This window comes from Oryzias latipes, chromosome 20 (genome assembly GCF_053564925.1).
Source record: "Oryzias latipes strain Hd-rR chromosome 20, Olatipes_Hd-rR_3.1".
NCBI classification, from domain to species: Eukaryota; Metazoa; Chordata; class Actinopteri; order Beloniformes; family Adrianichthyidae; genus Oryzias; species Oryzias latipes.
In genome coordinates this window covers 8,621,935-8,642,912 of record NC_136256.1, presented here as the reverse complement: position 1 = coordinate 8,642,912, position 20,978 = coordinate 8,621,935, and positions in this window count along the sequence as shown.

Here is a 20,978-nt window from a genome sequence, read left to right as displayed (position 1 = left end):
GTGTTTATTGTTTGTGATGATATTTGAAAAATAAAGTGTCCTTGCCTGTTTAACAGCGTGGTTGTAGGTTTTTAGTTGATCCTTTAAAAAGTCATAGTCGACTGTTAAATTCGTTTTTCTAAATTTTTTCTCTGCTCTCCTACAAATTCTCTTCAGATTTAAAATAGCACCATTCCTCCAAGGCATCTTCGGTTCATGTTTGATCCTTTTGAGTTCATGTTTACTTTGAAGCCCATCGAGACGACTGTTGTTGTGATTTGGGGCTATACAAATAAAAGAAAAATTGAAAAAATTGAAATTGTTTCAAGATTTTTGTTTTCATTGGAGCTGCTGTATCAATGGCAAACTTAAGTCAGTCATTAAAATCATCAGTCAGAGAATCGCAGGACAAAGGTAAAATCTGAGCAGAAGTTTGTTTTAAAATGTCAATAAAATTTTCTGCCACTTCAGGAGTTATATATCACTTCGTCACAGTTCTCACTGAGGCCTCTTGCTGGATAAAACCAGTCACCTTAAAAAACACACAATAATGGTCTGACACAGCCAAGTCAACAACAGAGGACACACCAGCAGACAGGCCGTAGGTTATGACCAAGTCCAGGGTGTGTCCTCTGTTGTGAGCCGGCTGTGCCACATGCTGGGTAAAATCCATACTATTTAAAAGATTTAAAAACTCAGAGGCAAAAGGATCATTCGTGTTGTCAATATGAATATTAAAATCTCCAGTTATTAAAATCCTATTGTGCCTCAGAAAAATGACAGATAAAAGTTCAGAAAAAATCTATTAAAAAACCAGAGGGAGGACTTGGTGGTCTGTAAATAGTCACTGCTAAAATAGGTGGGTTGCTGAACATGAAGAAATGATGCTCAAATGAAGGATAATCAGTTAAAATAACGGTTTCAGTTTTTAAACCTTGTTGAGCAATTGATGCTGTTCCACCACCTCTCTTACCTTCCCTTACAGAGAATAAAAAATTTAAATTAGGTGGAGAGGCCTCAGTGACAATAGCTGGAGCATCAGTACCAAGCCAGGTTTCAGTTAAAAGCAAGGATTTTAAACGACGGTCAACAATCAGATCATTAATTATAAAAGACTTGTTAGAAAGAGATCTGATGTTAAAAACAGCCATGTTCAGTGTGGCAGGTGAAACCAGTGATTTTGCAGTTAATTTTGATTCTGTATTTGGTGCTATGTGAATAGGACGGAGACATCTGACAGAAGGAATGGTTGACTTTCAATGTGAACGTTTGTGATCTCTGCTCGTGATGTGTACTGGAATGAAAGAAATGGAGGGAATGTGTGTGCATTGGTCGAACCGTCAGCTGGAAGGAGCAGTGGAGGAGAGGAGGGTGAGATCTATGTTCATCCCAAGAAGATGGGAGCCTTTATGGTTTGGATGTAAGCCGTCTGGTTTGAAAAGGTTTGGTCTATTGTGAAATGTGGTGAAATTGTCAACGTAGTGAATATTCAGGGAGTGGCAGTAACTTTTTAACCACATATGGAGCTGACGGATTCGGGAGAATTTTGTGTCTCTGTAACGGGGTGAAGGTAGTGGACCACACATAATGCATTGTAAATTTAACTGCTGGATGTGATGAATAAGGTGGATGAAGTCCGCTTTCAAAGTCTCTTGCTCGAATTTAATGTCATTGGTACCTGCGTGGATTATGATGGTTGAGGCAGAGGGGGGTTTACTGGTGAGATGATTGTGGATGTCCTTTACTGATGCCCCTGAGATAGAGTGTGTGTGGCACCTCTTGATGCTGACTTGCCGGATCATAGAGTCTCCCAGGATGAGAACTGGACGGGGCGCTGATCCCGGATCCGGGTCCTGAACTTCTGGCCAGGTTTTAACTCACAGTCACGGCCCTGTTGGTCATACCAAGTCTTTTGTTTCCTTTGGGCCTCACACAGGTTGACTTCTGCCTCCTCTTGATACCTCTGTAGTCTCTCTTTCATCTCCAACACAAATGGTTTTACCCCTCTGCCTGCAGGTGTGGTAGATGGAGCCTCCCAACAAAATAGATCCAATGGCCCTTGGACATCCTACCCATACAGTGAGGTACCTTCTTGTATACCTCTTTTTGTCACTCCCACCTAATTATGCATCCTACTCAGAAGAAAATTATTCTCATGAAATATTTCAGATTTATTTTAACAATATAATTCACTAATGTCCTTCATCACATATACTTTAACCACAATTATTTCCCCTAATAATACAGTGAAAATTCAAAAAACAAATAACAAACAAAATTAAAGCTACAAGTAGCATTTAGCGGGCCCGAGCACGTGCGACCGCATGGCACGAGCGACCGCCCCGTGAGCAACGCCCTGCTCGAGCCATTCTCGTCGTTTTTTCTTGTCCATTCTGGAGCTCCAAGCTAATGTTAATACGACAGCAGCCTGGGGGGGGGGGGGGGGGGGGGGGGGGCTGTAATCTGTTGCCTTAAGGGACAAAGACTTTTGCATATAGCATGAAAAAAATTCAAGCAATGATGATAATTGCTATCACTGTCCCTAAGGATGAGAACAATAGAACTCATTCAATTTCCACTACAATGTCTAGATGAGTGTCAGCTATGTCTGATAACTTGGCCAATTAGCTGGACCGGGATCTTGCAAAGTGCAGGTGGTTAACGTCCAGTGTGATGAGTCTGTGGACGGCAACAGTACAGCATAGCTTTTGGTTTCCACAAGAGAAGAACTCCTGACACATCTGCCCTAACAGACAACTACAAGAGGAGTTGAAATGTATAACACGGTGAAGGAGTTTTTGTGCAGAAAAAGGTACAATTAGAAAAGCTGGTAGCAGTGACTGCAGATGGGACTCCTGCTATGATCAATAGACAAACAGGTTTCATCACTCACTGTAAAGCTGACCCAGACTTTCCAAAATGTCTGCATTACTGCTGCGTCATTCACCAGCAGGCCTTATGTGCAGAAGTGATTGGCTCTGGACATATAATGACTCTTATTCTGAAAATCGTAAACAACCTCAGCTGCAAAGCAAAACAGCACAGGATTTTTAAGGTGCTATTGGAGGAGATGTCTGTTGAATATGGTGAATATGAACATTGTGAATCTGAACTTGCATTCTTGACTGACATTACTGGAAAACTAAACCACTTGATCTGCGAGCTGCAAGACAATGGCAAAACTATTTTTTTTTTACCAGCCTGCCTGAGCCAGTGTTTTTCTTGTGGGGATCTTTTCTGCCAGGGCTTGTCAGCTTGGTCAGTGGATGTTGCTGCAGTTGTTTCCCTTGCTGGGACAGCTGGAGTTAAACACAGCAGCTCACGGCTCTGAAGTGGACCCCGTTGCTGTCCCAGTCTGGATGGGCACTGTGGCGATGTTCCAATGGCCAGGCTGGCTCCTGGTATAAAGAGATTCCCAAATACCATTTCCTAACCGCAGAGCCAAGGATGTGTTTACATGTTTTGGTCAAAAATGTGATGGACAGCTTCATGTTGTCTTTTGATGTAAGTTTAAACCTAAACATGCCACCCTGTTATTAATCCAGTTGATATGGTTCTCCATCTGTGTCTAGGTGATAGAAAAGCATTTTTTTTTATATTTAGAGCTCTAAGCAAACAAACAGTTGTCTATATAAAAGAGCTTTTACAATTGTGCACTTTTAGCAGGTCTCTGAGTTCATGTGACCAATGTATGGTGGATTTTCACAGACCTTGTTTAAAACTGAAGGTGAGAGAGACTTAGAGAAATGGCTTCATTGTTCTGGAGTTCTTTGTTTCATCCACAGAAGAGTAGAATTGGTGATTGATTTTGAAAAGCTGCTGAAAAAAGTATCTTTTTCAAATTGCAATTTCTAACTTGGGTTTTACATTTTGTGTTCCATTTTTTGTGCTTTAATTGGGAAGCATTTGTTATTTGTTTGGTGTTTTTAAGGTTCTGCAAATATACACATCATTTTTTAGAGACATTTGTTATCAGTTGTGTTTGTTGATTTGTAGTTTAATTTCATTGGATGTATAGATGTCGTGTGGGGGGGAGGCTCGAGAGCAGGTAGGACCCAGGCGCAGAGACGGGAGGCAAACGGGTTCAGGGCAAGTGGGTTTATTTAACTAACAAAAAGCGCTGCAGAGCAGGATGACAAAACTAAAAACAAAAACTTACTGTGGCATGGCAAGGGACATGGACGCCAGACAAGAAGACGTGATCAACATGAGCAGAAGTTAATGGACCAGCACAGGAGGAAGGGAGAGACAAGACTTATATACAGACAGGGCAGACAAGACACAGGTGAACACGATTAGGGCAGATGGGGACCAAAGGAAGTAAAACTCAAGAAACATGACAAGACAGGAAACCTTTCAAAATAAAACAGGAAACAGAACCAAACAAGACAAAACAAGAACTAAAGCGAAAAACAAGACAACAAACTGAAACCATGACAATAGAAAGGAAAAGAAGTTCAAACATTGATTATAAAAAAGGATATAAGAGATAAAAAAAAAGAAAAAGGAAAAGAAAAAAGATAAAATATTGATTTAATTGCATTTTGAATGAATAAAAAACAATGATTAATAGAATCAGAATCAGAATCAGAAATCAGAAAAAGTTTTATTGCCAGGTTCAGTAGAGCGCACTTTACAAAACGAGGAATTTGACTTGGTGTATAGTGCAATTAAGAATAAGTTAAAAATTAAGTTAACAACAACAACACACTATATACAGTAGAGTAAGGTGACTTAAAGTGGGAGCACAGATGGGCTGGGATGGTGGGGCCTGTAAGTGGCACCGACAGTCCTTTGGTGGGCGGGGGGGGAGGGGGGGTCACCTGGGGGAGTTGGGGTACTGTTCAGCAGGCTGACTGCAGTGGGGAAGAAGCTGTTCTTGTGGCGCGAGGTCCTGGTCCTGATGGACCGGAGCCTCTTGCCAGAAGGGAGGGGCCGAAAGAGATTATGTCCTGGATGAGAGGGGTTGGCTACAATCCTGGCTGCCCGCCTCCAGGTCCTGGAGATGTGCAGCTCCTGGAGAGACGGGAGGTGGCAGCCGATCACCTTCTCTGCTGAGTGGATGACGCGTTGCAGCTTGGCCTTGTCTCTGGCCGTGGCCGCAGCGAACCAGACTGTGATGGAGGACGTGAGGGTGGATTCGATGATGGCATCGTAGAAGTCTACCAGCATCTTTTCAGGGAGGTGAAACTTCTTCAGCTGCCTCAGGAAGTACATCCTCTGCTGGACCTTCTTAGTGATGGAGCTGATGTTCTGCTCCCACTTGAGGTCCTGGCTGATGATGGTTCCCAGGAAGCAGAAGGACTCCACAGAGGTCACCGGGGAGTCACAGAGGATGACAGGGGGGAGGGGGGCTGGGGCCTTCCTGAAGTCCACTGTCATCTCCACTGTCTTCAGAGCATTAAGCTCCAGGTTGTTAGCGCTGCACTATGACACCAGCCTGGCTATTTCACTCCTGTAGGCCAACTCATCTCCGTCAGAGATGAGGCCGATGAGTGTGGTGTCGTCAGCAAACTTCAGGAGTTTGACAGACAGGTGACCAGCTGTGCAGCTGTTTGTGTACAGGGAGAGTAACAGGGGTGAAAGGACACAGCCCTGGGGGGATCCGGTGCTTGTGGTCCGAGTATCTGAGACGAGCTTCCCCAGCCTCACATACTGCTGTCTGTCCGTCAGGAAGTCTGTGATCCACCTGCAGGTGGAGTCAGGCACATTCATCTTGGAGAGTTTTTAATACTAAAGATGTATGAAAGACATACCGAAAAATATGTCTTTCAGTGTTTAACTGGCTGTCTTTGGATTATGCATGCCTGAGTAATGGCCATTCTTACTCCTCATCTCTCTGTTCACTGCTTGCTAATTTACATAGCAGGGGTCCCAGCAGGAGGGGGCGGGGTTGTAACACGACTCCTTCAGCAGAGCCAGGCTGAGAGAGGCTTTGACATGTAAGATGTTAGATGTTAGAATGCTAGATGTTAGAATGACCAGTTCATTGTATATCTATGAAAATATTCAGGGAGCTATGGGACATGTTCAGCTATAGGTGTGTGAAAATTGGTGTCGATTGTTGAAACATAAGTTACAATAAAAAAATGTTTGTTTGGAGTCTAGACAGATTTAATACAGGTTTTTGGATGAAAAAGGATTTTTTATAAATCATCTGTTACACTTTTAAGTCTGAAAAAAATATGGAAGGCAGCAAACACAGATCTCTACCGTTTTTAATTTTTTTGTGCTGATATTTGAAAGATAAGTTATGCAAAAAAATAGGTGTTTGCAGTTTTGCCTAAAAAGACGTTTTCGGACCTTTTTGGATCAAATGTTGTCTAAAAGTTCACCTGTAACTTCAATCATTCTGAATTTTTTTAGGAAAACTAAACCACTTCAACTGTGATCTGCAAGGCAATGGTAAAACTATATTTTTTATGGAACAGCCTGCAGTGTTTCTTGTGGGGATCTTTTCTGCCAGGGCTTGCCGGCTTGGTCGGTGGTTGTTGCTGTTACCAATCCAGTTGATATGGTTCTCCATCTGTGTCTAAGTGATATAATCAGAATCAGAATCGTTTATTGTCATTGTACATGGGGATACAATGAAATTGCAGCAGCCTTGGAGTGAAGGAGTTACATAAAATAAAAATAAAAATAGAATAGAAAAAGAAATACTGTATTTACAACTCTTAACAAAAAATGAACAATATGGACAGAAACTGTTAAATATTAAATATTTGTGAATAAAATAGAAAGGAATTACATGAGTTGCTGTGAGCACAGCTTAATAAATATCAAGTTATTGCACAGTGACCCGGTTAGACAGTCAGGATATTGCACGCATTGTAGTAAAATTAGAGTGAGGTGTGGTTGGTGGACGTATGTGCATTCCGTATGATAATTGCCTATGGAAAAAAGCTGTTTCTTAGTCTGTTTGTCCTGGTTCTGATGGACCTGTACCTCCTTCCAGAGGGCAGCAGTTCAAACAGAGGGAAAGCAGAATGGGTGGAGTTAGTGGTGATGCTAGTCACTCTGCTGATGCAGCGAGACTGGTAAATGTCCTTCAGTGAGGGGAGGGGGCAGCCGATGATCCTCTGCGCTGTCTTTACCACTCTCTGGAGACTCTGCCGTTCTGCTTCAGTGCAGTGGGAAAACCACACTGTGATGCCATAGGACAGAATGCTCTCAATGGTTGAGCGGTAGAACGTTACCAGCAGCTCCTGGCTGACGTCGTTCCTCCTAAGTTTTCTCAGGAAGTGCAGGCGTTGCTGGGCCTTCCTGATGACAGTCATGGTGTTGTTAGACCATGTGAGGTCAGCAGAGATGGTGGTGCCCAGGAGGGTGAAGCTGTGGACCCTCTCCACACAGTTTCCATCGATGTAGAGTGGGGGTGGATCTGTTCTGTTCTGCAAACTGGTGGGGGACGAAGATTGGAGGGAGGGAGTCTTTGATGTGTCCCAGGAGCAGCCGCTCCAGACACTTTGTGATTACAGCAGTGAGTGCAACTGGGCGGAAGTCCGTGAGGAAGGCTGTGGATGAGGACTTTTTGGGTATCGGGATGATAGTGGATGACTTCAGGCAAGCAGGGATGAAAGCCTGAGCTAGCGACAGGTTGAAGATTTTTGTGAAGACCTGGGAGAGTTGATCGGCGCAGGCCCGCAGAACCTTTCCGGGAACTCCATCAGGTCCCGCCGCTTTCCTGGGGTTTACCCTGCTGAACATCCGTGCCATCCGTGCCACGTCCATAAAGGCATTGTTTTTATATTTAGAGCTCTAAGCAACCAAACAGTTGTCTATATAAAAGAGCTTTTACAATTGTGCACTTTTAGCAGGCTGAAAAAATTATCTTTTTAAAATTGCCATTTCAAATTTGGGTTTTAAATTTTGTGTTCCATTTTTCTGTGCTTGTATTGGAAGGATTTGTTATTATTTTGTTTAAAAGTGCTACATATTGTATATACACATAATTTATTTAGAGAAATTTGCTATAGGTTGTGTTTTTTGGTTTTGTAGTTTAATTTCATTGGATTTATATTAAGGAAAAGAAGTTGCAGCATTGATTAAAAAAGGATAAAAGAGACATTTACTGTCTAAGTCTTATGTTACATCTGTAGAACTGTACTGAGAGTTGGGTTTTGTTTTGGAGCACATTCATATGTTTTGTTTGTAAAAAAAAAAAGATAAAATATTAAGTTAATTGCATTTTACATGACTAGAAAAGCAATGATTATTCATAAAAATCTATGAAAGACATACAAAACAAATGAAAAAGCAGTCTGCCCTCCCTCTTGTGTCTAAACTATTGTCACCTCACTTCTGGGTTAGTTAGCATATAAACAGGCAGCTGGTGTGTGTGTGTGGGGGGGGGGGGGTGAAATTTGACTCCAGCAACAGGAAAGATTGAGGAGCAGGCTGCAGCATGAGAAAAAGACTGAACCATGTAAGAGGAAATGACATCCTACAGTTGACCAGTTCATTTTATATCTGTAAAGAATATTCAAGAAGCATTTAGACATGTTCAACTATATGCGTGTTAAACTTGGTGTGGATATTTGAAGCATAAGTAATTTTAAAACACACTTGTTTGGAGTCCAGACGGAAAAAGCACAGGTTTTGGGATGAATCAGGATTTTTTATAAATCATCTGTTTCACCTGGACTTCTGAAAAAAATATGGAAGGCAGCAAACACAGATCCCTACATTTAAAAAAATAAATGGTGTTGATATATGATGATTAAGTTATGAAAAAAAATAGGTGTTTGTAGTTTTGCCTAAAAAGACGTTTTCGGACCTTTTTGGATGAAATGTTCTCTAAAAGTTCACCTGTAACTTCAATCATTCTGAATTTTTTTAGGAAGCAGTAGCACATAAATGCCTATGAAAGTTGAATTCTTGGTGCTGATAACCTAAACAGAATTTATGCTAAAAATCTTTGTTCAGTCCAAAATTTCATTAAAAAAATCAAGTGATGAAGTTTCTCGTAGACCCTATAGTGTTACATATCAAAGCTGGAGGTTATTAAAGGCATCTAATTCTGAAATCTCAGCTTCCTGAGACAAACGGCTGATTTATAATAAATTTCTATTATTTGGGTGCACATAATCGACCACTTCCTGTTACGCAGGCACCGTCAGGTGTACACCCATGAAACTTTACATGATGAGAGAGGACCCTTCTGAGTATCTCCAGTTTTAATTTCATGCACATCGGACAAAGCAAAGAGAAAATACAGGGCAGAATGTGCCCAATGCAATAACTAGGTGGCGCTATAGAGCTCGTCCAAGATTGTCATATCCATGGGTTCAGAATAGAAGCTTCATCATATCCATTGAATTTCAGTGAGATTGGACAAGGAATGTGCACGTGAGAGCAACTTTTGTGTGCATAGCGAGATGCCCAACTTTGCCGCTCTGTCACGACCACACCCCCGCATTGAAAGTTATGGTTTTTTGTCAGAGTAAACTTCAATGGCTTTTCAACAGGTGGACGTCATTTTCAGGTGTGTCGGCTCATCCTACTCGGAGTAGTGATGCTCCAAGTAAAACATGTCATTTCCTCTTGCCAGCAGGTGGCGCTACACTTTTTCCAGGTTTTTTCACTGCAGATGTGTTCAGAGTCAGACTACAATCATGCACATCAATTTTGGATCAGATTGGATTATGCATGGCTGAGTAATGGCCATTTTTCTTTTCATGGCGTGTTTTCGAAACGACCTCCAATTTTGACGCGCCGCCATGGTCACAAACATCCATAAAAACTTAAAAGCTTTGCAATTTAACATCGGACATGTGTATAGTTTACAAAACCAAAGTTTGGAGTCATTACTCTCAAATCTCTAGGAGGAGTTCGTTCTAGAGCGAGGCCTGCGAATGACCAAAATACAGCAAAAATGACATATTGTCATCAAAATATCAGACTTCCTGTGCGACTGACAGCTTGGTCCCAAGAGACTTTTTTGTAGGTTTCTATCCGATGAACATGCCCTGTTAAAATCAGGTTTGTACTATAAAGCATATGGAGGTGCTCGCGAAAACAAATTTTGCAGGTGGCGCTATCGAGCCATTTTTGTTTACCTATGCCGTTCTCCTATAAAATATGAAATTTTTCGCGACTCCTGATGTGTATACAAAATTTGGTGAGTTTTGGGGTATGTTAAAGGCCTCAAAAAGGCGACGGAAAAGTCGGAAGAATAATAATAATAATTAAAGCTACAAGTAGCATTTAGCGGGCCCGAGCACGTGCCACCGCCTGGCACGAGCGACCGCCCCGTGAGCAACGCCCTGCTCGAGCCATTCTCGTCGTTTTTTCTTGTCCATTCTGGAGCTCCAAGCTAATGTTAATACGACAGCAGCCTGGGGGGGGGGGGGGGGGGGGGGGGGGGGCTGTAATCTGTTGCCTTAAGGGACAAAGACTTTTGCATATAGCATGAAAAAAATTCAAGCAATGATGATAATTGCTATCACTGTCCCTAAGGATGAGAACAATAGAACTCATTCAATTTCCACTACAATGTCTAGATGAGTGTCAGCTATGTCTGATAACTTGGCCAATTAGCTGGACCGGGATCTTGCAAAGTGCAGGTGGTTAACGTCCAGTGTGATGAGTCTGTGGACGGCAACAGTACAGCATAGCTTTTGGTTTCCACAAGAGAAGAACTCCTGACACATCTGCCCTAACAGACAACTACAAGAGGAGTTGAAATGTATAACACGGTGAAGGAGTTTTTGTGCAGAAAAAGGTACAATTAGAAAAGCTGGTAGCAGTGACTGCAGATGGGACTCCTGCTATGATCAATAGACAAACAGGTTTCATCACTCACTGTAAAGCTGACCCAGACTTTCCAAAATGTCTGCATTACTGCTGCGTCATTCACCAGCAGGCCTTATGTGCAGAAGTGATTGGCTCTGGACATATAATGACTCTTATTCTGAAAATCGTAAACAACCTCAGCTGCAAAGCAAAACAGCACAGGATTTTTAAGGTGCTATTGGAGGAGATGTCTGTTGAATATGGTGAATATGAACATTGTGAATCTGAACTTGCATTCTTGACTGACATTACTGGAAAACTAAACCACTTGATCTGCGAGCTGCAAGACAATGGCAAAACTATTTTTTTTTTACCAGCCTGCCTGAGCCAGTGTTTTTCTTGTGGGGATCTTTTCTGCCAGGGCTTGTCAGCTTGGTCAGTGGATGTTGCTGCAGTTGTTTCCCTTGCTGGGACAGCTGGAGTTAAACACAGCAGCTCACGGCTCTGAAGTGGACCCCGTTGCTGTCCCAGTCTGGATGGGCACTGTGGCGATGTTCCAATGGCCAGGCTGGCTCCTGGTATAAAGAGATTCCCAAATACCATTTCCTAACCGCAGAGCCAAGGATGTGTTTACATGTTTAGGTCAAAAATGTGATGGACAGCTTCATGTTGTCTTTTGATGTAAGTTTAAACCTAAACATGCCACCCTGTTATTAATCCAGTTGATATGGTTCTCCATCTGTGTCTAGGTGATAGAAAAGCATTTTTTTTTATATTTAGAGCTCTAAGCAAACAAACAGTTGTCTATATAAAAGAGCTTTTACAATTGTGCACTTTTAGCAGGTCTCTGAGTTCATGTGACCAATGTATGGTGGATTTTCACAGACCTTGTTTAAAACTGAAGGTGAGAGAGACTTAGAGAAATGGCTTCATTGTTCTGGAGTTCTTTGTTTCATCCACAGAAGAGTAGAATTGGTGATTGATTTTGAAAAGCTGCTGAAAAAAGTATCTTTTTCAAATTGCAATTTCTAACTTGGGTTTTACATTTTGTGTTCCATTTTTTGTGCTTTAATTGGGAAGCATTTGTTATTTGTTTGGTGTTTTTAAGGTTCTGCAAATATACACATCATTTTTTAGAGACATTTGTTATCAGTTGTGTTTGTTGATTTGTAGTTTAATTTCATTGGATGTATAGATGTCGTGTGGGGGGGAGGCTCGAGAGCAGGTAGGACCCAGGCGCAGAGACGGGAGGCAAACGGGTTCAGGGCAAGTGGGTTTATTTAACTAACAAAAAGCGCTGCAGAGCAGGATGACAAAACTAAAAACAAAAACTTACTGTGGCATGGCAAGGGACATGGACGCCAGACAAGAAGACGTGATCAACATGAGCAGAAGTTAATGGACCAGCACAGGAGGAAGGGAGAGACAAGACTTATATACAGACAGGGCAGACAAGACACAGGTGAACACGATTAGGGCAGATGGGGACCAAAGGAAGTAAAACTCAAGAAACATGACAAGACAGGAAACCTTTCAAAATAAAACAGGAAACAGAACCAAACAAGACAAAACAAGAACTAAAGCGAAAAACAAGACAACAAACTGAAACCATGACAATAGAAAGGAAAAGAAGTTCAAACATTGATTATAAAAAAGGATATAAGAGATAAAAAAAAAGAAAAAGGAAAAGAAAAAAGATAAAATATTGATTTAATTGCATTTTGAATGAATAAAAAACAATGATTAATAGAATCAGAATCAGAATCAGAAATCAGAAAAAGTTTTATTGCCAGGTTCAGTAGAGCGCACTTTACAAAACGAGGAATTTGACTTGGTGTATAGTGCAATTAAGAATAAGTTAAAAATTAAGTTAACAACAACAACACACTATATACAGTAGAGTAAGGTGACTTAAAGTGGGAGCACAGATGGGCTGGGATGGTGGGGCCTGTAAGTGGCACCGACAGTCCTTTGGTGGGCGGGGGGGGAGGGGGGGTCACCTGGGGGAGTTGGGGTACTGTTCAGCAGGCTGACTGCAGTGGGGAAGAAGCTGTTCTTGTGGCGCGAGGTCCTGGTCCTGATGGACCGGAGCCTCTTGCCAGAAGGGAGGGGCCGAAAGAGATTATGTCCTGGATGAGAGGGGTTGGCTACAATCCTGGCTGCCCGCCTCCAGGTCCTGGAGATGTGCAGCTCCTGGAGAGACGGGAGGTGGCAGCCGATCACCTTCTCTGCTGAGTGGATGACGCGTTGCAGCTTGGCCTTGTCTCTGGCCGTGGCCGCAGCGAACCAGACTGTGATGGAGGACGTGAGGGTGGATTCGATGATGGCATCGTAGAAGTCTACCAGCATCTTTTCAGGGAGGTGAAACTTCTTCAGCTGCCTCAGGAAGTACATCCTCTGCTGGACCTTCTTAGTGATGGAGCTGATGTTCTGCTCCCACTTGAGGTCCTGGCTGATGATGGTTCCCAGGAAGCAGAAGGACTCCACAGAGGTCACCGGGGAGTCACAGAGGATGACAGGGGGGAGGGGGGCTGGGGCCTTCCTGAAGTCCACTGTCATCTCCACTGTCTTCAGAGCATTAAGCTCCAGGTTGTTAGCGCTGCACTATGACACCAGCCTGGCTATTTCACTCCTGTAGGCCAACTCATCTCCGTCAGAGATGAGGCCGATGAGTGTGGTGTCGTCAGCAAACTTCAGGAGTTTGACAGACAGGTGACCAGCTGTGCAGCTGTTTGTGTACAGGGAGAGTAACAGGGGTGAAAGGACACAGCCCTGGGGGGATCCGGTGCTTGTGGTCCGAGTATCTGAGACGAGCTTCCCCAGCCTCACATACTGCTGTCTGTCCGTCAGGAAGTCTGTGATCCACCTGCAGGTGGAGTCAGGCACATTCATCTTGGAGAGTTTTTAATACTAAAGATGTATGAAAGACATACCGAAAAATATGTCTTTCAGTGTTTAACTGGCTGTCTTTGGATTATGCATGCCTGAGTAATGGCCATTCTTACTCCTCATCTCTCTGTTCACTGCTTGCTAATTTACATAGCAGGGGTCCCAGCAGGAGGGGGCGGGGTTGTAACACGACTCCTTCAGCAGAGCCAGGCTGAGAGAGGCTTTGACATGTAAGATGTTAGATGTTAGAATGCTAGATGTTAGAATGACCAGTTCATTGTATATCTATGAAAATATTCAGGGAGCTATGGGACATGTTCAGCTATAGGTGTGTGAAAATTGGTGTCGATTGTTGAAACATAAGTTACCATAAAAAAATGTTTGTTTGGAGTCTAGACAGATTTAACACAGGTTTTTGGATGAAAAAGGATTTTTTATAAATCATCTGTTACACTTTTAAGTCTGAAAAAAATATGGAAGGCAGCAAACACAGATCTCTACCGTTTTTAATTTTTTTGTGCTGATATTTGAAAGATAAGTTATGCAAAAAAATAGGTGTTTGCAGTTTTGCCTAAAAAGACGTTTTCGGACCTTTTTGGATCAAATGTTGTCTAAAAGTTCACCTGTAACTTCAATCATTCTGAATTTTTTTAGGAAAACTAAACCACTTCAACTGTGATCTGCAAGGCAATGGTAAAACTATATTTTTTATGGAACAGCCTGCAGTGTTTCTTGTGGGGATCTTTTCTGCCAGGGCTTGCCGGCTTGGTCGGTGGTTGTTGCTGTTACCAATCCAGTTGATATGGTTCTCCATCTGTGTCTAAGTGATATAATCAGAATCAGAATCGTTTATTGTCATTGTACATGGGGATACAATGAAATTGCAGCAGCCTTGGAGTGAAGGAGTTACATAAAATAAAAATAAAAATAGAATAGAAAAAGAAATACTGTATTTACAACTCTTAACAAAAAATGAACAATATGGACAGAAACTGTTAAATATTAAATATTTGTGAATAAAATAGAAAGGAATTACATGAGTTGCTGTGAGCACAGCTTAATAAATATCAAGTTATTGCACAGTGACCCGGTTAGACAGTCAGGATATTGCACGCATTGTAGTAAAATTAGAGTGAGGTGTGGTTGGTGGACGTATGTGCATTCCGTATGATAATTGCCTATGGAAAAAAGCTGTTTCTTAGTCTGTTTGTCCTGGTTCTGATGGACCTGTACCTCCTTCCAGAGGGCAGCAGTTCAAACAGAGGGAAAGCAGAATGGGTGGAGTTAGTGGTGATGCTAGTCACTCTGCTGATGCAGCGAGACTGGTAAATGTCCTTCAGTGAGGGGAGGGGGCAGCCGATGATCCTCTGCGCTGTCTTTACCACTCTCTGGAGACTCTGCCGTTCTGCTTCAGTGCAGTGGGAAAACCACACTGTGATGCCATAGGACAGAATGCTCTCAATGGTTGAGCGGTAGAACGTTACCAGCAGCTCCTGGCTGACGTCGTTCCTCCTAAGTTTTCTCAGGAAGTGCAGGCGTTGCTGGGCCTTCCTGATGACAGTCATGGTGTTGTTAGACCATGTGAGGTCAGCAGAGATGGTGGTGCCCAGGAGGGTGAAGCTGTGGACCCTCTCCACACAGTTTCCATCGATGTAGAGTGGGGGTGGATCTGTTCTGTTCTGCAAACTGGTGGGGGACGAAGATTGGAGGGAGGGAGTCTTTGATGTGTCCCAGGAGCAGCCGCTCCAGACACTTTGTGATTACAGCAGTGAGTGCAACTGGGCGGAAGTCCGTGAGGAAGGCTGTGGATGAGGACTTTTTGGGTATCGGGATGATAGTGGATGACTTCAGGCAAGCAGGGATGAAAGCCTGAGCTAGCGACAGGTTGAAGATTTTTGTGAAGACCTGGGAGAGTTGATCGGCGCAGGCCCGCAGAACCTTTCCGGGAACTCCATCAGGTCCCGCCGCTTTCCTGGGGTTTACCCTGCTGAACATCCGTGCCATCCGTGCCACGTCCATAAAGGCATTGTTTTTATATTTAGAGCTCTAAGCAACCAAACAGTTGTCTATATAAAAGAGCTTTTACAATTGTGCACTTTTAGCAGGCTGAAAAAATTATCTTTTTAAAATTGCCATTTCAAATTTGGGTTTTAAATTTTGTGTTCCATTTTTCTGTGCTTGTATTGGAAGGATTTGTTATTATTTTGTTTAAAAGTGCTACATATTGTATATACACATAATTTATTTAGAGAAATTTGCTATAGGTTGTGTTTTTTGGTTTTGTAGTTTAATTTCATTGGATTTATATTAAGGAAAAGAAGTTGCAGCATTGATTAAAAAAGGATAAAAGAGACATTTACTGTCTAAGTCTTATGTTACATCTGTAGAACTGTACTGAGAGTTGGGTTTTGTTTTGGAGCACATTCATATGTTTTGTTTGTAAAAAAAAAAGATAAAATATTAAGTTAATTGCATTTTACATGACTAGAAAAGCAATGATTATTCATAAAAATCTATGAAAGACATACAAAACAAATGAAAAAGCAGTCTGCCCTCCCTCTTGTGTCTAAACTATTGTCACCTCACTTCTGGGTTAGTTAGCATATAAACAGGCAGCTGGTGTGTGTGTGTGGGGGGGGGGGGGGGTGAAATTTGACTCCAGCAACAGGAAAGATTGAGGAGCAGGCTGCAGCATGAGAAAAAGACTGAACCATGTAAGAGGAAATGACATCCTACAGTTGACCAGTTCATTTTATATCTGTAAAGAATATTCAAGAAGCATTTAGACATGTTCAACTATATGCGTGTTAAACTTGGTGTGGATATTTGAAGCATAAGTAATTTTAAAACACACTTGTTTGGAGTCCAGACGGAAAAAGCACAGGTTTTGGGATGAATCAGGATTTTTTATAAATCATCTGTTTCACCTGGACTTCTGAAAAAAATATGGAAGGCAGCAAACACAGATCCCTACATTTAAAAAAATAAATGGTGTTGATATATGATGATTAAGTTATGAAAAAAAATAGGTGTTTGTAGTTTTGCCTAAAAAGACGTTTTCGGACCTTTTTGGATGAAATGTTCTCTAAAAGTTCACCTGTAACTTCAATCATTCTGAATTTTTTTAGGAAGCAGTAGCACATAAATGCCTATGAAAGTTGAATTCTTGGTGCTGATAACCTAAACAGAATTTATGCTAAAAATCTTTGTTCAGTCCAAAATTTCATTAAAAAAATCAAGTGATGAAGTTTCTCGTAGACCCTATAGTGTTACATATCAAAGCTGGAGGTTATTAAAGGCATCTAATTCTGAAATCTCAGCTTCCTGAGACAAACGGCTGATTTATAATAAATTTCTATTATTTGGGTGCACATAATCGACCACTTCCTGTTACGCAGGCACCGTCAGGTGTACACCCATGAAACTTTACATGATGAGAGAGGACCCTTCTGAGTATCTCCAGTTTTAATTTCATGCACATCGGACAAAGCAAAGAGAAAATACAGGGCAGAATGTGCCCAATGCAATAACTAGGTGGCGCTATAGAGCTCGTCCAAGATTGTCATATCCATGGGTTCAGAATAGAAGCTTCATCATATCCATTGAATTTCAGTGAGATTGGACAAGGAATGTGCACGTGAGAGCAACTTTTGTGTGCATAGCGAGATGCCCAACTTTGCCGCTCTGTCACGACCACACCCCCGCATTGAAAGTTATGGTTTTTTGTCAGAGTAAACTTCAATGGCTTTTCAACAGGTGGACGTCATTTTCAGGTGTGTCGGCTCATCCTACTCGGAGTAGTGATGCTCCAAGTAAAACATGTCATTTCCTCTTGCCAGCAGGTGGCGCTACACTTTTTCCAGGTTTTTTCACTGCAGATGTGTTCAGAGTCAGACTACAATCATGCACATCAATTTTGGATCAGATTGGATTATGCATGGCTGAGTAATGGCCATTTTTCTTTTCATGGCGTGTTTTCGAAACGACCTCCAATTTTGACGCGCCGCCATGGTCACAAACATCCATAAAAACTTAAAAGCTTTGCAATTTAACATCGGACATGTGTATAGTTTACAAAACCAAAGTTTGGAGTCATTACTCTCAAATCTCTAGGAGGAGTTCGTTCTAGAGCGAGGCCTGCGAATGACCAAAATACAGCAAAAATGACATATTGTCATCAAAATATCAGACTTCCTGTGCGACTGACAGCTTGGTCCCAAGAGACTTTTTTGTAGGTTTCTATCCGATGAACATGCCCTGTTAAAATCAGGTTTGTACTATAAAGCATATGGAGGTGCTCGCGAAAACAAATTTTGCAGGTGGCGCTATCGAGCCATTTTTGTTTACCTATGCCGTTCTCCTATAAAATATGAAATTTTTCGCGACTCCTGATGTGTATACAAAATTTGGTGAGTTTTGGGGTATGTTAAAGGCCTCAAAAAGGCGACGGAAAAGTCGGAAGAATAATAATAATAATTAAAGCTACAAGTAGCATTTAGCGGGCCCGAGCACGTGCCACCGCCTGGCACGAGCGACCGCCCCGTGAGCAACGCCCTGCTCGAGCCATTCTCGTCGTTTTTTCTTGTCCATTCTGGAGCTCCAAGCTAATGTTAATATGACAGCAGCCTGTGGGGGGGGGGGGGGGGGGGACTATAATCTGTTGCCTTAAGGGACAAAGACTTTTGCATATAGCATTAAAAAAAAATTCTTAAATCTAAGCCTCGTTTAGACCTGCTCATTTTCTCATCAAGTAGAAGAAGGTTTTTATCAGATTAAGAAACAAGCAATGATGATAATTGCTATCACTGTCCCTAAGGATGAGAACAATAGAACTCATTCAATTTTCACTACAATGTCTAGATGAGTGTCAGCTATGTCTGATAACTTGGTGAATTAGCTGGACCGGGATCTTACAAAGTGCAGGTGGTTTAACGTCCAGTGTGATGAGTCTGTGGACGGCAACAGTACAGCATAGCTTTTGGTTTCCACAAGAGAAGAATTCCTGACACATCTGCCCTAACAGACAACAACAAGAGGAGTTGAAATGTATAACACGGTGAAGGAGTTTTTGTGCAGAAAAAGGTACCATTAGAAAAGCTGGTAGCCATACCTGCAGACGGGGCTCCTGCTATGATTGACCGACAAACAGGTTTCATCACTCACTGTAAAGCTGACCAAGACTTTCCAAAATGTCTGCATTACTGCTGCTTCTTTCACCAGTAGGCCTTATGTGCAGAAGTGATTGGCTCTGGACATATAATGACTCCTATTGTGAAAATCATAAAAAACCTCAGCTGCAAAGCAAAACAGAACAGGATTTTTAAGGTGCTATTGGTGGAGATATCTGCTGAATATGGTGAATATGAATATGGTGAATCTGAACTTGTATTCTTGACTGACATTACTGGAAAACTAAACCACTTGATCTGCGAGCTGCAAGACATTGGCAAAACTATATTTTTTTATTGACCAGCCTCCCTGAGCCAGTGTTTTTCTTGTGGGGATCTTTTCTGCCAGGGCTTTCCAGCTTGGTCAGTGGATGTTGCTGCAGTTGTCTACCTTGCTGGGACAGCTGGAGTTAAACACAGCAGCCTCACGGCTGTGAAGTGGACCCCGTTGCTGTCCCAGTCTGGATGGGCACTGTGGTGATGTTCCAATGTTCAGGCTGGCTCCTGGTATGAAGAGATTCCCAATTACCATTTCCTAACCGCAGAGCCAAGGATGTGTTTACATGTTTAGGTCAAAAATGTGATGAACAGCTTCATGTTGTCTATTGATGTAAGTTTAAACCTAAACATGTTTCCCTGTTACTAATCCAGTTGATGTGGTTCTCCATCTGTTTCTAGGTGATAGAAAAGCATTTTTTTATATTTAGAGCTCCAAGCAAACAAACAGTTGTCTATATAAGAGCTTTTACAATTGTGGACTTTTAGCCGGTCTCTGAATACATGTGACCAATGTATGGTGGATTTTCACAGACTTTGTTTAAAACTGAAGGTGACAGAGACTTTGGAGAAGTGGCTACATTGCTCTGGACTTCTTTGTTTCATCCACAGAAGAGTAAAATATGTGATTGATTTTGAAAAGCTGCTGAAAAATGTATCTTTTTAAAATTGCAATTTCTAATTTGGGTTTTACATTTTGTGTTCCATTTTTTGTGATTGTATTAGAAAGATTTGTTATTTATTTGGTGTTTAAAGGTGGTACATATTGTATATACACAATCTTCTTAGAGACATTTGCTATATGTTGTGTTTGTTGTCGTTGTAGTTTAATTTCTTTGGATGTATTGAAAGGAAATGAAAAGAAGTTGCAGCATTGATTAAAAAAGCATAAAAGAGACATTTACTGTCTGATGTTACATCTGTAGGAGTGTACTGAGGCTGGGTTTTGTTTTGGAGCACATTCATATATTTTGTTTGTAAAAAAAAAAAAGATAAAATATAAAGTTAATTGTATTTTGGATGAATAAAAAAGCAATGATTAGTGCTAAGGATGTATAAAAGACAAACAAAACAAAGGAAATTGCTGTAATTTAGTGTTGAACTAGGCTTTCTAACTGTTCTACTTTCTGTCTGCCACTCCTGGCTAATTTACATGTGAGCACACAGCCGGGGGTTGGGGGGGGGGGGGGGGCTAACTCCACTCCTGCAGCAGGGGAGACTGATGAAAAGCTTGAGGATGTAAGATTGAATAAATAAAATCCTAGAGTTGACCAGTTCATTTTATAAATGTAAATATTTTTTATTTTGGTGCTGATAAACTAAACAGAAGTTATGATAAAAATATTTGCTTGAGTCAAAATGTCCCAAAATTTGCTTTTAGCACAATAGGGTGATTAAGGTGGTTAAATGTTTCTCGTACGTATAGTGCTGCTTTTCAAACATGGAGCTTTGTAGGACGCATCTAATTCTGAAATCTCAGCTTCCTGAGACAAACGGCTGATTTCCTATGAAGCTTGATTAAATGATCATGCTTCATGATCATTTATGAACATATATAGCTCGTCCAAAATTGTCATATCCATGGGTTCAGAATGGAAGTTTCATCAAATCTATTTAATTTCAGTGAGATCAGACAAGGAATGTGAACGTGAGAGCAACATTTGTGCATGGCGAGATACCCAACTTCGCCGCTCTGTCACGACCACACCCCCGCGTTGAAAGATTTGTTTTTCATCAGAGTAAACTTCAATGGTTTTTCAACAGGTGGACGTCATTTTGAGGTGTGTTTGCTCATCCTACTTGGAGCAGTGATGCTCCAAGTAAAACATGTCATTTCCTGTTGCCAACAGGTGGCGCTACACCTGTTTCGGATTTTTCCACTGCAGATGTGTTCAAAGTCAGACTACAATCATGCACAACAAATTTGGATCA